General features: G+C 44.8%; 1 protein-coding gene, 1 non-coding gene and 1 pseudogene across 2 annotated transcripts in view; all 3 read left to right on the top strand.

Moving 5' to 3' along the window:
• The window catches only part of IMPDH1 (inosine monophosphate dehydrogenase 1), a 63,824-nt gene that overhangs the window by 6,821 nt on the left and 38,569 nt on the right, over positions 1 to 18,434 (top strand). The gene's annotated exons all lie outside the window — the stretch shown is intronic.
• Positions 5,426 to 5,489, top strand: LOC112209892 (U7 small nuclear RNA). Its single transcript, XR_002944881.1, has one exon. It is a non-coding gene; the product is annotated as a U7 small nuclear RNA (small nuclear RNA).
• On the top strand, positions 14,635 to 15,894 carry LOC107976102 (large ribosomal subunit protein eL37-like; annotated as a pseudogene).

The raw sequence follows: 18,434 nt of genomic DNA, 5'->3' as shown, positions 1-18,434 counted from the left end.
TGAGAACAAGGACTTGGACTATTGTGTCAATTATTATGTTCCTAAACCCAGAACAGTGCCTTCCATGTGGTACATGCTCAACAAATATTTGTCGAATGAACGAATCATGTTTATGTATCTGAGATATTTTATAACTGAAAGGAAACACACCAAGCATGGTGGCTGACGCCTGTAATATCAGCACTTTGGGAAGCTGATGTGGGAGCATTGCTTGAGCCCAAGAGTTCAAGACCAGCCTAGGCAATATGACAAGACCCCGTCTCTAAAAAAATTAATAATAATAATAATGACAGAGCAGCTGATCAATTTCTAATTCTATTTATTGATGTTTGTTGCACAGCATTTTTACAGTGATCATCTCTGGGTGATATAATGAACTCCTTTTTTCCTCCTATTTTCTCCCATGTGCATCTGTTACTTTTACGATCAGAGAAAAAAATTAAAATTTACTAACATTTTGTAAATTTACAGCTTGAGCAACATTGTGACAATGAAGGGAAAACAAACACAGGAGTTTGGATGGGGAAATTGGGTCAAAAGCTTGGAGCAGCTAGTGGGAGGCGGGAGTGGAGTGGGAGGGTCTGGCAGTATGGCACCAGAGGAAGGTGCCCACAGAGAGTTGGCCCTGGAAGTTGGGCAGAGGGCACCCAAGGCAAGCAGTGGCTTCTTCACCTCCCACCTGAGCCAGCAACCTAAATTCTGAGTCTGGTTGTGGTACTAACTAACCACTCACCTGGGGCCAGTCACTTCTTCAGGCCTCAGTTTCCTCATCTGTGAAGCTCAGGTCTGAGGGAGACAAGCTGTCTCTCTCAGAGCCTTTCTACCTAAGAGGTGTGTGGTCCTAGAACCTGCACTGAGAAGCTGTGGTGTGGGTGGGGGACTCCCACTGACACAGCAGGCCTCCGCTCTCAAGCTCTGTCTGCGAAATACTGGATGAACAGTGTAGAATAGGAGAAAAACAGTATTCAAAACTATATGGGCTCTCTAAGTTATCCATGATAAATGCATAGAGAGAGAGAGAGAGAGACTGACAGTGTATCTACTCTTAAATAGTAACATTTTTCACTGGGCAGGGTCCTCTTATTCATTAGTCACAATAAGCACAGTTCCTGGGGCCTGTAGACTTTTCAGAGACTCTCAAACATATTTGAGATATAGAAAACAAAATATATTGGCTTCAAAAAATTTTAAATGACAGAACTAAAATTCATAAACATTTAATCAAAGGTCTGCAAAATATATGTTAACTAGACAGTTTCTTTCTTTTCTTTTCTTTTTTTTTTTTTGAGATGGAGTTTCGCTCTGTCACCCAGGCTGGAGGGCAGTGGCATGATCTCGGCTCACTGCAACCTCTGCCTCCCAGGTTTAAGCAATTCTCCTGCCTCAGCCTCTTGAGTAGCTGGGATTACAGCTGCCTGTCACCACGTCTGGCTAATTTTTTTGTATTTTTAGTAGAGATGGGGTTTCTCCATGTTGGCCAGGCTGGTTTTGAACTCCTGGCCTCAAGTGATCCACCCACCTCAGCCTCCCAAAGTGCAAGGATTACAGGCATGAGCCACTGTGCCTGGCCAACTAGACAGTTTCAACTCAGCACAGTAACTTCAGATGTGAGATGTGGGTGCATTTTAACATGATGGGGCATCCCATAGCAGGCATATCTGAGGCCTGTGGAAGTAAAGTGAGGATGGGGTGGATCATGGAGGTTTTATAGTTTCTTGAGTTTCAATTTTTCTACTATGAGCATGTATTATAAGAAGAAGAAAAAGTATTCAGTGAATGTTTTGAAAAAGTCTGTAAATAAAACCTTAGGAAAGATTTGGGGTGAAGAAGTCCCTACTTTCTCATCTCAGTAAAGGCTTGGGGACAGTCCTCTGTCTTATGGAGGTAATTAGAATCAAAAAGGAAACTCACTGGAAACATGTATTTAAGAGTTTACTCATTCTATGCTGTTTTCCAAGTTATTTCCATCCAGCAGTTTAGGATAAATCTGTGTTGACATGTTGCTCTCTCTTTCCTTCATGGAACCATAAAATCATTGAATGTTAGAACATAGCGGGAGCCTTCCTCCTTGCTGTCACCTTCTCTTGGTGGTCACAGTGGGCTCTATGAGCATGGGAGAGCCCAGGTTAGCTGCAAAAGGGCCAGGCCTCAAATGAGCTCCATTGCTGCCTGGTAGATGGTCGAGGTGCTACCAGAGGAGATGGGTGTCTTACTCCAGGCAGGGAGGCAGAGTCTGAGTCTATGGGTTGGGAGACAACGGGGTTCTCCTGGTGTCTGTGCTGTTGTCATTCACAATGACAACAGCTGCTCTTCCCTCTGCTGCCTGTGTTCACACACATGCCCTACCTTTACACACGTGTGTGTGCACATGGGCACATTTTCTCTCTGCCTAGACAGCTGGCACCTCTCCCCCAGACACAGATGCCCAGACATTTCTGCTGCCAGCCAACTCACTCCGTGGCTCTGTTCCAACTCGGCTAGAGCAGGGCAGGGGGCTGTTCCTGCTGTCTCTTATCTTAGCCAAGAAGGACAGTGGCTGCTGTCAGGAGAGGGGGTAATGAGGGGTAGAGGACAACTGGTCTTTGAGGAGACTCCCACCGTTTTTTCCTTCTCCCAGTGATCCTTCCTCCTTTGGCTAAAGGACTGGAGAAAAAGCTGTCCAGTCAGAATCCCTCCTGTCAACGATGAAGGCCCAAAGCCCTACCCACACCGAACCCCTCAGCCCCTCGCCTGACAAATACTCAAAGTCAGCTAAAACTATTGGTGTCTCAGGCTCCCAGCTCTCCGATTTGACCCTGGAAACCTCCCCAGTCCCCCATCCTGGGTTCTTTTGCATGTTGGAGTATCGCTTGCTGATACGGCGTTCGATGTTTATACCTCTCAGTTGATAAGCATGTTCCGTCTAGAGAATGTCTTGTATATTATTCTTAAAAGTTCTTACCAGGGACTCCAAAGAGGGTCCCTTTTGAAAAACTACTCACTGAGTGCAGTGTTCACTGTTCAGGTGATGGGTTCACTGGAAGCCCATTATGCAATATACTCATGTAACAAATTTGCACATGTACCCACTGAATCCAAAATAATTTTTTTTTTTGAGACAGAGTTTTGCTCTGTCACCCAGGCTGGAGTGCAGTGGTGTGATCTTGGCTCACTGCAACCTCTGCCTCCTGGGTTCTAGTGATTCTCCTGCCTCAGCCTACTGAGTAGCTGGGATTACAGGCACCTGCCACCATGCCTGGCTGATTTTTATATTTTTAGTAGAGACAGGGTTTCGCCATGTTGGCCAGGCTGATCTCAAACTCCTGACCTCAAGTGATCCACCCACCTTGGCCTCCCAAAGTGTTGGGATTACAGGTGTGAGCCACTGTGCCCGGCCAGAATAAAATTTTAAAAATGTATTGTAAGCATCATCCTTATTCATCGCTCTGTTAATTAGTTATCTCCTGTAACTTTGAGAGGGTTGTTTTAAGATTTAAAAATATATTTGCTTCTCAGTCTGTGCCTTGTGCAAACCAGATGCTCAGTTGTTATCAGTGGACCAATCTTTATCACTCACATGCACTAAAGATCAGTAAACCAGGCTGGTTGCGGTGGCTCACGCCTGTAATCTCAGCACTTTGGGAGGCCAAGGCAGGTGGATTACCTGAGGTCAGGAGCTTGAGACCAGCCTGGCCAACATAGTGAAACCCTATCTCTACTAAAAATACAAAAATTAGCTGGGTGTGGTGGCACACGCCTGTAGTCCCAACTACTTAGGAGGCTGAGGCAGGAGAATGGTGTGAACCTGGGAGGCAGAGGTTGCAGTGAGCCGAGGTCGCGCCACTGCACTCTAGCCTGGGTGACAGAGTGAGACTCTGTCTCAAAAAAAAAAAAAAAAAAATCAGTAAGCCAACCCCACCCCTGAGCTAACTAAATTCTCTAGCTAGACTGAACCTGCCCATCCCACCTGTATCATCACATTCAGCCTCAGCCACTGCCCAGCCTGGGGCACTGGGTAAACTTCTTTGCTTCTCTAGCCTCAGGCTCCTTGTCGTGAAAACAAACTGACTGAGCTCGATAATGGCTCTAAGCATTCCTTCTAGCCGATTAGATTCTATAACTAAGTGCTTTTATAGAGTCTTTTGCAGCCTTGGTTCCTCAGCCTTCTGGAATAAAATCACCATTGTCCCTTGCCACTTCTCTATCTGCACAACAGGGAGAAATCAGGGAGAAGGAGGAATAGAGGGATGTGGAGAATCTCCTTTGATAGCAAGGAAAATGAACAGCCTGGGTACTAGCTCTAAAAGGGGGTTCTACCCAAAATAAGGAGCTCAGTGCATCATGGGATGTGTACTGCCCACGGGGCTCTGAGTATGTAAATCAGGACAGGTGTGTGTATATTAGGGCAAATGTGTGTACCCTAGGAAACTTTGCACCTGTCGGTGGCCTCAGGCCTGTTGATGTTCTCATTGTTCATGTGACTCCTGGTACCCCAAGGGCCTGGGCCTGGTTGTTCCGCTTTCACAGACTCCTGGGGTAGGTCTCTGAGTCAAGAGGCATGTGACTCTTGGTGGTTTTGTGTACCTGAGACTGTGTGTTGGCCTCATTACTGCAGGAAGTTCAGGTTCTTTGGTTGGCTTAGTGAATTACCCAGGAAACAGTAGATATAGGCTGGCTGAGCTCCCCTACGCTTCCCAAGCCAAGAAAGGAGGGAAGTGCCCTTCCTGCACTCCTAAAGGTCAGCATACCCTTCCCACAAAGGGGGCACACTGTGAAAAGTCACCCTTGTCTCCTGAGGATGAGGCTTCACTTATGAGGCCCCTAGGGGGAAGTGTGTAAAGCCAAAGTCATTCCAAGATCTGGAGACAGGGCAAAGGCCGGTAACTAAGCACAGTAACCAGGCCTGCGGTTGGCTAAGCCCCAGAGTCACATCACCTGGAAAAGCTATTTTTATGTGCCAGACAGGACTGAGAAGTTGCCGCTGTCATCAGAGCCCAGGTTTCCCCTAACCCTGTCCCGGAGGCTGGGCCACTGTGACCCACCCATCAGGGAGGAACAGAGCTGGCCTTACTCCAGGTAGGCCCTTTCCCTTCTCCTCCTCCTCCAGCTATCTCCCCAGCTCTGCTGTTGGGAGACTGCTGTCTACCTGTAGAGTTGGATTTCCTCCTCAAAGGGTAGCTTCCCAGCAAAGCCACATTACTGCTTCCAAAGCAGGGAGCTCACCAGTGTATACTTCCTGATTTTTCTGTCTACTTTCCCTAACTTGGGACATCTGATCGTTCTACCAGGCCATGCAGCAATTCCTTTCCTGTCCTCCTGTTCATCCGAAAAAGGCTTAAGCCAGCTCTGCAGCTGAGCTCTTTGCATTTTCTAAGTCCCCCTTCACATACCTGAGGTCCCCTTGTCTTCATATGATCCCCGATGTAGTCTTGCAAAATTAATGTGTTAGTGTTACAGTGCTTTGAGAATTTGTCTAGCAGGCCTTTGGGTCTTTACTGGAAAACTCCTAAAAAAAATTAACATGTTAAATTTCAGGAAAGGTATCTCTCTATTAGCCCCCACTTATTCTTTCATTTATTCATTCTGCATTTATTTAGCATTATCATTTTTCTATTGAAGATTTCATGCTTTTCTTATCAATTTCCCAAGTTCCTGATATATTAAGAAATTGAGACCTTGTTATTGTACTTATGAAAATATTTCCCTGCCTATTTGCTTTAAGTTTTTTTGTTTTGTTTTATTTTTCTTTGAGACAGAGTCTCACTCTGTCACCCAGGCTGGAGTGCAGTGGCATGATCTCAGCTCACTGCAACCTCTGCCTCCTGGGTTCAAGCAATTCTCCTGCCTCAGCCTCCTGAGGAACTGGGAGTGCAGGTGGGTGCCATGACACCAGCCAATTTTTGTATTTTTAGTAGAGACGGGGTTTCACCATGCCAGGCTGGTCTCGAACTCCTGACCTCAAGTGATCCATCTGCCTCGGCCTCCTAAAGTGCTGGGATTACAGGCGTGAGCCACCACGCCTGGCCGCTTTTAGTTTTTTTAAAAATAATTTTTATTATTTAGTAGTAGAGATGGGGTCTTGCTATGTTACCCAGACTGGTCTTGAACTCCTGGGTTCAAGCAGTCCTCCTGCCTCAACCTCCCAAAGTGCTGGGATTACAGGCATGAGCCACAACACCTGGCCTATTTGCTTTCAATTTTGTTTATGACTATTTTCTTCTTTTTCACAGTCATTTATTCAACAACTATTTATTAAATGTCAACTATGAAAAACCACTGGGCAAGGCATTTTGGAGACTGAACTACTTGCCTTTAGGACACTTGTTCCCTCCTACCTCCTACTTATTTAACTGATAGATGTGGAAGCTTTATAGTATCATCACACCCTTAGATGACAAGGCTCTGGGCCTTATTACTCAAATCACTTAAGTTTATATATGACTCGCATATAATAAAAGTTAAAAATTAATAAAAATGGCCAGGTGCAGTGGCTCATGTCTGTAATCCCAGCACTTCGGGAGGCCAAGGCGGGTGGATCACCTGAGGTCAGGAGCTCAAGAACAGCCTGACCAACATGGTGAAAACCCGTCTTTACTAAAAATACAAAAATTAGCTGGGCATGGTGGCAGATGCCTGTAATCCCAGCTACTCAGGAGGCTGAGGCAGAAGAATTGCTTGAACCCAGGAGGTGGAGGTTGCAGTGAGCCGAGACCGCGCCATTGCACTCCAGCCTGGGCTACAAGAGCGAAACTCCATCTCAAAAACAAATAATAATAAAAATATACTATATAATATATACAGTTATAATAACTCAAATTAGTAAAAAACACACAGAAAATTGACTATAAGCACTTATTAATTAACTTCAATTTATTAAATTACAGGGAGAAATAAACCTGCCAGGCCTTGTGCTTATTGGTTAGTGAGTGTTTTCTTTTCTCTGTACAAAAGTCTGTTTGGGGACTCAAAAGACAACAGGAAGTAGCCTGAAGGTATAGAATCTGAGCTGGGGGAGCTGCCTAGGGAATTGCAGATGCAAGTGTCACCAAGCTCCAATAACCTGCTGTCCTCACTGTCCCTGCAAGAAGAGACACACTAAGAGGACCGGATTTCTCATGTTGGCATTTCAGGGCATCTTGGTTAAAAAAGTAGTGGCTTCCAGGACAAACAGACGTGAGTTCAAAGCCAGCCTCATACTCTCTGACTGGATGACCTTGGATAAGTAACTTAATCTTTCTGAGGCTCAGTATTTGCATCAGTTTTCTCTCAATGTGATGTTGAGGCACTCCCTGTAGGAGTGTTTTGAAGATGAAATGAGATTATGCAGGCAAAGCAGTTGCACATTGTTTGGCACTGAAGCTCAACAAATGTTAGTTCTATTTTATTATTATTATTATCACCACTATTATTATTATCCTATGTTGTGTGCCAGAGGCTGTGCTGGGTGCTGGAAATGCAGCAATGAATAGGACACATGGTCCCTGCCCCATCCCACCTCCAGGGATCTGATTGATCAAAGGAAGCTCAGTTTTTCAGCACCAAACTCAGCCTCATTTACACACATGGTCTTACTATATCCCTTCCTGCATTGCCTTTTTGAGAAAAGTCACTTTAAATCAAGGAAAATTTTAGACTATGAATTATTTGAAGCCAAAAATTTAACTTAATTCTTTCTCCGCTAAAGAGTACAATAATACATATTTAGAACATTAATGAGTCCTAATAATCTCTTTTATATGTAGAAGGCTGTCAGTCTCCCAAGTACTTTCATACTTATTTCATCCTGGAAGACAATTAAGTTAGAGAAACAGACATTTGGCCGGGCGCGGTGGCTCACGCCTGTAATCCCAGCACTTTGGGAGGCCGAGGCGGGCGGATCACGAGGTCAGGAGATCGAGACCATCCTGGCTAACACGGAGAAACCCCATCTCTACTAAAAATACAAAAAATTAGCCCGGCGTGGTGGCGGGTGCCTGTAGTCCCAGCTACTGGGGAGGCTGAGGCAGGAGAATGGTGTGAACCCGGGAGGCGGAGCTTGCAGTGAGCCGAGATTGCGCCACTGCACTCCAGCCTGGGTGACAGAGCGAGACTCCATCTCAGAAAAAAAAAAAAAAAGAGAAACAGACATTTTAGAAAAATTACATAACGGAGAAGTGTTAATAGAACCGCCTATGAAGTTGTGATACCTAGAAGATTCTACAAAAACAGAATTCAATTAGATATATACTTTGTTTAACTTTTTATTATGGAAAATTTAGATCGTACACAAAAGTAGACAGACAAGCAGACTAGCTTACACATATCCAATCTTCAGCCACCAGCAACCCTTAACCTATGGCCAATTCTGCCCCATTCACACACACGTGCTTTCCCTCCTCCTGTATTATTTGAAGTACATCCTATACAGCCTGTCAATTCAGCTGCAAATATCTGTTATGCATCTGTAAAAGCTGAAGACTCGAGGCCAGGTGCAGTTGCTCGTGCCTATAATCCCAGCACTTGGGAGGCCAAGACGGGAGGATCGCTTGAGCCCAGGAGCTCAAGACCAGCCCAGGCAACATTGGAAGACCTCATCTCTACAAACAAATTAAAAAATGAGCCAGGCCTGGTGGCACATACCTGTAGTCCCAGCTACTCAGGAGGCTGAGGCAGGATGATAGCTTGAGCCAGGGAGGTTGAGGCTGCAGTGAGCTGTAATTGCACCACGGCACTCCAGCCTGAGTGACACAAAAAGAACTTATCTCAGAAAAAAAAAACAAAAAATAAATAAAGTTTACACATTTTTAACAAAGCTAAAACACTGTTACACAGCTAAAATATCAACAGCAATTCCTAATACCATCAAACAATATTCAAGTTTCTAATTGTTTCATAAAAGGACACCATTTTAATATCTGCAAGTGGGTTGTTGTTCTAAGAGAAGGAATCATAGGTAAAAGTAAAGAATTCAGTTGAATTGCAACCTCTTTAAGAGCAAATAAATTCTCCTTTGTATTCATTTAGAATGTTTGTGCTTCTTTTTACTGTTTTAAACAAAGTTGCAATGAATATCTTTACACTTACATTTTTGTACGCTTGCCCAATTATTTCCTTAAGATTAATACCTATGAGTAAAAGCCAGAAGGCATGCCTTTGTTTTTTTATTTTGTTTTATTTTTGAGACAGGATCTTGCTCTGTCACCCAGGCTGGAGTGCAGTGGCGCCATCACGACTTGTTGCAGTCTCGACCTCCTGGGCTCAAGCGATCTTCCCATCTTAGCCTCCCAAATAGCTGGTACCATAGGCACACACCACCACTCCTGATACTTTTGTTCTTTTATTTTTGTTTTTTGTAGAGACAGGGGTCTCACCATGTTGCCCAGGCTGGTCTCAAACTCATGGGCTCAAGCCATCTTCTTGCCTCGGCCTCCCAAAGTGTTGAGATTACAGGTGTGAGCCTCTACACGCAGCCAGCACACCTTTTTAGGCTCTTGTTCCATACTATGAAATAGCCTTCCTAGGCACACTGTGTGAAAATGCCCATTTTCCTATGTTCCATGCACGCACAATCCTAATAGTATTCTCTTTATTTGCAAATGAGGATATGGAGTCGGGGGCACTGGATTAGGGTGGGCCCTAATCCCATGTGACTGGTGTCCTTATAAGAAGAGGAAAATTTGAACACAGACAGACAGAGGGAAGATGGCCATGTGATGCCAGAGGCAGAGAGATTAGAGTTAGGGTGCCATGAGCCAAGGAATGTGTGGGGCCACCAGAAACTGGAAAAAACAAGGAAGGATCCTCCCCTAGTTGGCAGCGTGGCCCTGCCAATGCCCTAATTTCAAACTTCCAGGCTCCAGAACTGTGAGAGAATAAATTTATATTGTTATGAATCACCTAGTTTGTGATACTTTATTACCACTGCCCTAGAAAACTAATACAGATGGAGCGGAGTGGTTTGTAAAATAGGGAGGGGAAAGGATTTCGACATGAGTTGACACCATCTACACATTTGCTGGGGATATGTCAGACTAACTCCTTTTAGGACACCAGAGGCTGTATTGGATCATGGGGAAGGGATGGGAAGAAGGCAGGCAGATAGTGCTATAGGACACTAGCTACCACAAGGGTGATAAGAGTGGGTGTCCTCTGTACTTCTAGGGGGTATAGGATATCTGGGAGCAGACCAGGGTGAGCTGGGAGCGGAGGTGCAAGGGACCAGAAGAAACAAGGCTTCAGAAGAGCAGCTCCCTCATCAGTATTACCCAGGGAGTAATTCTGGGTACAGGCCACACTCCTGGGTTCCCCTGAGGCACACATTTCTACTCTTCTCACACCAACAACTCTTTTTTGAGATGGGGTCTTGCTCTGTCACCTAGGCTGGAGTGCAGTAGTGTCATCATAGCTCACTGCAGCCTTGAACTCCACAACTCAAGGGATCCTCCCACCTCAGCCTCTTGAGTAGTTGGAACTACAAGTGTGCGCCACCACGCCCAGCTAACTTTTTTATTTTTTATTTTTGTAGAGACTGGGTCTCTCTATGTTGTCCAGGCAGGTCTCAAACCCCTGAGGTCAAGTGGTCCTCCTACCTTGGCCTCCCAAAGTGGTGGGACTTCAGCCGTGAGCCATGCAATGGGCCTATACTTTTTAGATTCCGTACAAAGGAAGAGTATTCTGGACATTTCATATAAATGAATAATTTCATATATGACCTTTTGTGTCTGGTTTTGTTAATGGATGGTACTGTGTAGTTCCAGGCTCTTGGTGTCCCAAACAAAGAACTGGACGTGACACAGATAGCATAGCAAAGCAGCAAAAATTTGTTATGCATAGTAACACTCCCAGAGAGGAGAGAGTGGGCTGACCCGCAAGTGGTATCAGTCCCAGTTTGTTACATTTCATGGCCTTTTATATGTTTTTTTTTTCCACTTGCTCAACCTTACTGTATCTCTTTTGACCAAATTGTTTATCTTTACTTTTATTTTTTGTGACCAAATTGCTACTGCAAGTCCTTCTTATTTTTCTTATCTTGCATGTTTCAACTCACTGCTTACTCCCTTATGTACATACTGCTTACTCCCTTATTTTGTATATTCTACTTCTGCTATTTTGCATGTTTTGCTTTTGCTACTGCTTAAGCTAGCTTACGTCCAAGGATCCGCTTCGCCCCCAGCTTGCTCTGCTATTCTCCTGCCTTAGTTTCTTCCAACTTGCACAACGTTCTCAAGTTTCATCTATGTTGTAGCTTGTATCAGAATTTCATTCATGTTCAAGTAATATTCTGTTGTATGGATATACCACATTTTGTTTACCCATTCATCAATTGATGGACATTTGGGTAGTTTCCACCCTAGCTATTATGAATAAGGCTGATATGAACATTTGTTTACACGTTTTTGTGTAGATATATGTTTTCAGTTCTCTTGGATTTACAACTAGGAGTAGAACTGCTGGGTTATGTGGTATCTCTGTGTTTAATATTTTGAGGAATTGCCAAACTGTTTTCCAGAGTGGCTGCATCATTCTGTAATTCTACCAGCAATATATAAAGGTTCCAGTTTCCCCACATCCTGTCAACACTTGTTATTGTCTTTACTTTTTTAAATTTTAGCCAGCCTGGTGGTTGTTAAGTAGTATCTCATTGTGGATTTCATTTGTATTTCCCTAATGACTAATGATGTTGAACATCTTTTTATCTGCATATTGGCTATTTGTAAGCCTCCTTTGGAGAAATGTCTATTCAAATTCTTCACCCAGTTGTAGCCGGGCATGGTTGTGGGCACCTGTAATCCCAGCTACTTGGGAGGCTGAGGCAGGAGAATTGCTTGAACCTGGGAGACAGAAGCTGCAGTGAGCCGAGATCAACCCACTGCACTCCAGCCTGGGTGATGAGCAAGACTCTGTCTTAAAAAAAAAAAAAAAAAAGTGGCTGGGTGCGATGGCTCACGCCTGTAATCCCAGCACTTTGGGAGGCTGAGGTGAGTGGATCGCCAGAGGTCAGGAGTTCGAGACCACCCTGGCCAACATAGTGAAACCCCGTCTCTACTAAATATACAAAAAATTAGCTGGGCATGGTGGTGGGCGCCTGTAATCCCAGCTACAAGGGAGGCTGAGGCAGGAGAACTGCTTGAACCTGGGAGGCGGAGGTTGCAGTGAGCCGAGATTGTGCCATTGCACTCCATCCTGGGCAACAAGAGCGAAACTCCATCTCAAAAAAAAAAAAAAAAATCCTGTGCCTATTTTCAAATCAGGTTATATGTCTTTTTATTTTTGAGTTGTAGAAGTTCTTTATATAAAGAACTTCTGGATACAAGTCTCTTATCAGATACATGATTTGCAAATACTTCTCCCATTCCATAGGTCCTCTTGCTTTTAAATGTTATCTTGATTAAGTATAAAATTCTAGTTTGCTAGTTATTTACTTTTTTTTTTTTTTGAGACAGGGTTTTTGCTCTGTTAACCAGGCTGAATTGTAGTTATGTGATCTCAGCTCACTGCAACCTCTGCCTCCCAGGCTCAAGCAATCCTCCCACCTCAGCCTCCCAGGTAGCTGGGACTACAGGCATGCTCCACCATGCCTGGCTAATTTTTTTTTTTTTTTTTGGTAGACAAGGGGTTTCACCATGTTGCCTAGGCTGGTCTCAAACTCCTGGGCTCAAACAAGCTGCCTGCTTCAGCCTCCCAAAGTGCTGGGATTACAGGTGTGAGCTCCCATGCCCGACCTGTTATTTACTGTTATACATTTAAAAATATTATTCCTTTGTCATCTAGCTTCCTTGATGATAGAAGGTGAGGGTTTTATGTCATTCATTGCTTCTGGACAATTCCAGCCACTATCTCTTAGAATATTGCCTCTCTCTATTCTGTTTTCTTCTTACAGTACTTCAATTGGATGCATGTTCATCTTACTCAGTCTGGTCTTCATGTCTCTTAATATTTCCTTCATATTTTCCAAGTTTTTGGCCCTCTCTGCTTCATTCTGTATAACTTTTTAGATCTTGTAGGGGAGGGGGTTTGGCTTGTTTTTGTTTCTGTATTTTTTTTAATTCACTAATTCTGTCTTCTGTCCTATCTAATCTGTTGTTTAACTTGCCCATTGAGTTTTTAATTTTGATTATCGTGGCTTTCAGTTTTAGATGTTCTATTGATTTATTTTTTTCAAATCTCATCTGTTTTGATAGCATATGGCTCCTTTGTCATGTTTTCAGTTTATTTTTATTTTTCTGTAAACATTTTTTTTTTTTTGAGACGGAGTCTCGCTATGTCTCCCAGGTTGGAGTGCAGTGGCGCGATCTCGGCTCACTGCAAGCTCCGCCTCCCAGGTTCATGCCATTCTCCTGCCTCAGCCTCCCAAGTAGCTGGGACTACAGGCACCCGCCAACACGCCCGGCTAATTTTTTGTATTTTTAGTAGAAACGGGGTTTCACCGTGTTAGCCAAGATGGTCTCGATCTCCTGACCTCGTGATCCGCCCGTCTCGGCCTCCCAAAGTGCTAGGATTACAGGCGTGAGCCACCGCGCCCGGCCTCTGTGAACATTTTTTAAATTCTTATTTTTTACTTCATACCTAATAATTCTGTTATAGGAAAATGGAAAGGATATTATGCAGCTGTTTCTTGGGTATGCTGGCATTTGCTCATGTAGGCTTGTTTCTGTGTGATTTATTTTTTGCATTTGACCTTTACTCGTCCAAACTTTTTGTGTGGGAATCATACATAGCCTGGGTTAACTGCAGCTCCTCCAGAGAAGCTTTGCGCAAAGCTTCTTCAAGGAACTAACAATCCACCACTAATGTTTGTTCATGTTTGATCTTGTGTTTGCCCATACCAGGCACAGTATGCATTCTGTTTGCAAATACGCCTGAAGCCCAGGATTGCAAATTCTCAGTGGAAATGTTTTTTCAGGTCCAGAATTATGGCTGAAGCAGATACATTTTCCCTTTCTCCTCCTTTTGTTGATGGGCCCCAGCTTTATGCCAGGCTTTGGTTATTAACATTACTGAACAGCCCCCTCCCCACCCCCGCCCACCCAAATCCAGCCACAGCTTCAGGGTTCTCATTTCTTTGCTTTGTTTGTTTGTTTGTTTGTTGTCCCTGTAGCTTTCCCTTCCTCCTCCACCCTCAAGCTCTGCTGTGCATTTAAAGGAATGTTTGTCATGCTTTAGGTGGGAATACTGTCTGATTATCCAGTTCCTATAGTGCCTGAAATTGAATCCAGGGGGAAATAGTACAGATACACAAGCAGATAATTTCTAGTGTTCTCAGCCCCACTGGAGCCCATTATGGATCCATGTGCTCCAGAAGATGAGTTAATCAGACAAGATCAGGCGTTCAGGGTGGTATGGCTGTAGACAGAAGATGAGTTAATCAGATAATGGAATTCCTATGCTATTAGATAATTGATGTATGACCTCTCTGGGTAAATTAGAACCTTGACCCAATCAGAATGCACTAGTTGTATTTTTTAATTTTAATTTTTTAATTTTTTTATTTATAGAGACAGGGTCTCAGTGTTACCCAGTCTGGTCTTGAACTTCCAAGTTCAAGTGATCCTCTTGCCTTGGCCTCCCAAAGTGTTGGGATTAAATGTGTGAGTCACCACACCCAGCTTTATTTATTTATTTTATGTATTTACTTACTTACTTTTAGAGACAGGGTATCTCTCTGTTGCCCAGGCTGGAGTGCAGTGGTGCAATCATAGCTTGCACCTTCAACCTCCTGGGCTCAAGTGATCCTCCTGAGTCAGCACCCTGCCCCACTCGCAGTAGCTGGAACTACAGGTACGTACCACTGTGCCCAGCTAATTAAATTTTTTTGTTTGTAGTGACAGGGTCTTGCTTGGTTGCACAGGCTGGTCTCAAACTCCTAGCCTCAAGTGTTCCTTCCACCTCAGCCTCCCAAAGCACTGGGATTACAGGTGTGAACCGCTACAGCAGCCTAGATAGAATGCATTATTTTAAAGAGGGATTATATGGGTTGGCTGTGTCCCCACCCAAATCTCATCTTGAATTGTAGTTCCCATAATCCCCATGTGTCCTCAGAGGGACCTGGTGGGAGGTAATTGAATCATGGGGCAGTTACCCCCATGCTGCTGTTCTCAAAATAGTGAGTGAGTTCTCATGAGAACTGATGGTTTTCTTAGGGGCTTCTCCCACACTTCTTCTTGCTGCCACCAGGTGAAGAAGGATGTGTTTGCTTCCCCTTCCACCATGATTGTAAGTTTCCTGAGGCCTCCGCAGCCATGAGGAACTGTGAGTCAATTAAACCTCTTTATAAATTACCCAGTCTCCAGCTGTTCTTTACAGTGGTGTGAGAACAGATTAATACAAGGGGTTTGAAGATGGGTAATCAGTGCTAAATCTTGCAGGTGGCCAGGAGGAGGGATGTTAGCCACAAAGGTTTGTTTTTCTGAGACCCTTCAATCAGTCACCCTCATGCTTAATTTTCCTACATGGAGCTTTAGGGGAAGCCATGAGGAACATGGTGTCTGACACATAGTAAGTGTTCAGTAAATATTTGCTGACCAGATGTAGTGGAAGTGCCTTATCTTCCAGTCTGTTTGGTCTCAGCTGTGGAAGTGAGATGATGAAGGGAATCTCATCGTTTGGAAAGCATCACAGTAAGACACACACATTGTGCCACCACTGTGGCTCTAAGGCCCACCACCTCCAGAAGACGACCTGTGGCAAATGTGGCTACCCTGCCAAACACAAGAGGAAATATAACTGGGTGCCAAGGCTAAATGGCGAAATACCACCAGAACTTGTTGAATGAGACACCTAAAAATTGTTTGCCACAGACTGAGGCACAGATTCCGAAAAGGAACACACCTAAACCCAAGAGGGTAGCTGTTGCAGCATCCAGTTCATCTTAAGAATTTCAGTGACTAGTCATGTGATAAATGTTCTAGTTTAAAAAAATAAATAAATAAATATTTGCTGACCAAAAGTTGAATGCATAACTGAGTCATTGTGTCACAAAACAACTCCCTAATTTTCTGCAGTAAGCTTCCCTCTCTGTTGATGTGACAATCCCCAACCCAGAGTTGGAGAATAAGTTTGTAAAAACATTAATATTACGCCTGTAATTCCAGCACTTTGGGAGGCCGAGGTGGGCAGATTGCTTGAGCCTAGGAGTTTGAGACCAGCCTGGGCAACATGGCAAAGGCGAAACCCTGTCTCTACAAAAAAAAATACAAAAATTAGCCAGGCGTGGTGGTGTGCGCCTATAGTGCCAGCTACTCAGGAGGCTGAGGTGGGAAAATCACCTGACTCCAGGAAGTCCAGGCTGCAGTGAGCCATGGTTGCGCCACTGTCCTTCAGCCTGGGTGACAGGAGTGAGACCCTGAGACACACACACACACACACACACCAAAAGCCAAAACAAAACATTGATACAAATGAGAGTGCGTGAATACATTGGGGTGATGTGTGACAGCCATTTCAGATTAATTGAAGAAAGCTTCCTGTGCAAAGTGGACTTGGAGTTGAATGGTGAAGGATGGGCTGCCCCAACACTTACATATGAATTGGGAACAGTAATATCTATGGGGTACTTACTATGCCCCAGCACTATACTAAGTTCTCTCCATCTATCAGAGCATTTAATCCTCCCAACAACCCTTAGAGGTGGGGACTATTATGATCCTATTTTGCAGATGAGGGATCGAGACACACAGAATTTAAGTAACTTGCTAATAAGTGATGGAGCTGGAATTCAAACCCAGGCAGTGTAGCCGCGTGTTTGTGTGCCCAGCTATCATGCCATATGGTTCTGCTTGGGCCTGTGTTCCTATACACAGAGCTACATTTTGTTCTACGGAGCACCATGTCATGGGAAGCCTCTGAGCCTTGCTTGTACTGTTCTCAAAACTTGAAATGACCCTTTCTTTGTCTGTTGAGCTCTTATTCATCTTTTCTGCCTCCACTGAGATTTTTGGTGCCTCCAGAATTTGACTGTAGTTTGGGCAAGGGCAACAAAGACAAAGAGGAAGGAAAGAATCTATAGTCTATGATTAGAAAAGATCAATAGACTCTGATTTTTATTATATAAAGGGAACAAAGAGACATCCAGGTTGGCTCCTGGCCTGTGGCTCCAGGGGACCAAGATGCAACCTCCTGTGTGTGGACAGAGATGGGGATTGATTGAGGCATGTTTAGGAGTTTTAGGAAATGCTATTTGCATCCTAGTTCCCAGCTTGTCTCTAATTAGGACTGTTTTATCCAGAAAAGAAACAGAAATCGTGGCAGGAAGCACGCTGTAGTCTATTCAATATAGTGTGGGCAGCAATACAAAACCTGCCTACCCAAACATACCTTCCACTTTGTGTGAAATCTCCACCCATCGGGATTAAGTGTTATCCTGAAAGGCATATTTTAAAGCCATGTACTGAGCTCCTGTTCTGTGCCAGGCACCATCTAAGAGTGTACCATGTTTTGTCTCATTTAATTTTCATAGTAATCCTTAAAAAAGTGCCATCATAATTGTTAGCCATTTTACAAATGAGGAAACTGGCCTCTGAGAAAAAGAACTCACCTAGAATAACAGAGCCCCCAAAAATGGCAGAATCAGGACAAGTCCAAGTTAGGATGCTAGAATCTGTGCTTTTAACTATTTCTCACACTCCCTCTCATTGTTACGCCTCCTGTGTGTGTTTATACCCTTGCCCCCTGCCTCTTGAGAGTGGAAGGGAGCCCTCATGGGGAAAAGTCTTTCCTCTTAGCAGTAAGTAATTGCTTTACTAGCAAAGCCCGGAGCCAGGGAAGTAATGCAAATGCTGGGATAACACTGTTTGTCCCAGGAGGAGGGGGAGATCTCAGCAGGCGCCCTGACCTGCAGGGGTTGAGCAGCAGTTCAGGGCAGCCTCCAGGGTAGCCAGACCTCCCAGCTCGGGGAGGAAGTGAGCGGGCCAGTTCTACCACTGGCCAGAGCAGTGCGCTCCCCATGGGGCTGACTCAGCCGGAAACCGCCCTGGGCCACCCACAACGGGAAGGAGGGATCTGTCCTCACCTTTACCCTGCAACTGAGACATTGAGGCAGGGAGAGGCTGGGTGGACATAGGAACCAGAATCCCTGCTTGTGGGGCGGGGGCGGGAGCTGGGGCGGGTGGGCTCCTTTGCCAGGGATTGTGATTTGGGGCTATCAAGTATGCCCCGTCCCATAGCCAGGAACAGTCTCCCGGTCATCTCAGAAGCCACCCTCAGGTCCTAGCTGGAGGGTCTGTGGGTGCCTCTGGGGTCTCGTAGATTGTTCTCCAAGTGGAGGGGCCTCCAAAAAGGATGGTCCCAGAACTCAGGGAGGCAACCACTCCCTCCTCCTGAAGGTGACCACATCATGACCTGTGCCTTCTGTTGGTGCGGCCCAGGGCTCCCTGAGGAGGAATGCCAGGTACCCCTGACACTAGACAGAATTGTAAACTCCTTTAGGATGGTAGAGCCCAGTCCAGTTCCCCCAGGGCCCGAGAGGAGTCTTTGTGTGA

This window comes from Pan troglodytes, chromosome 6 (genome assembly GCF_028858775.2).
Source record: "Pan troglodytes isolate AG18354 chromosome 6, NHGRI_mPanTro3-v2.0_pri, whole genome shotgun sequence".
Lineage (NCBI taxonomy): Eukaryota > Metazoa > Chordata > Mammalia > Primates > Hominidae > Pan > Pan troglodytes.
Note: the sequence above shows the minus strand (reverse complement) of the source record. Positions and strands in the feature narration are given on the sequence as shown.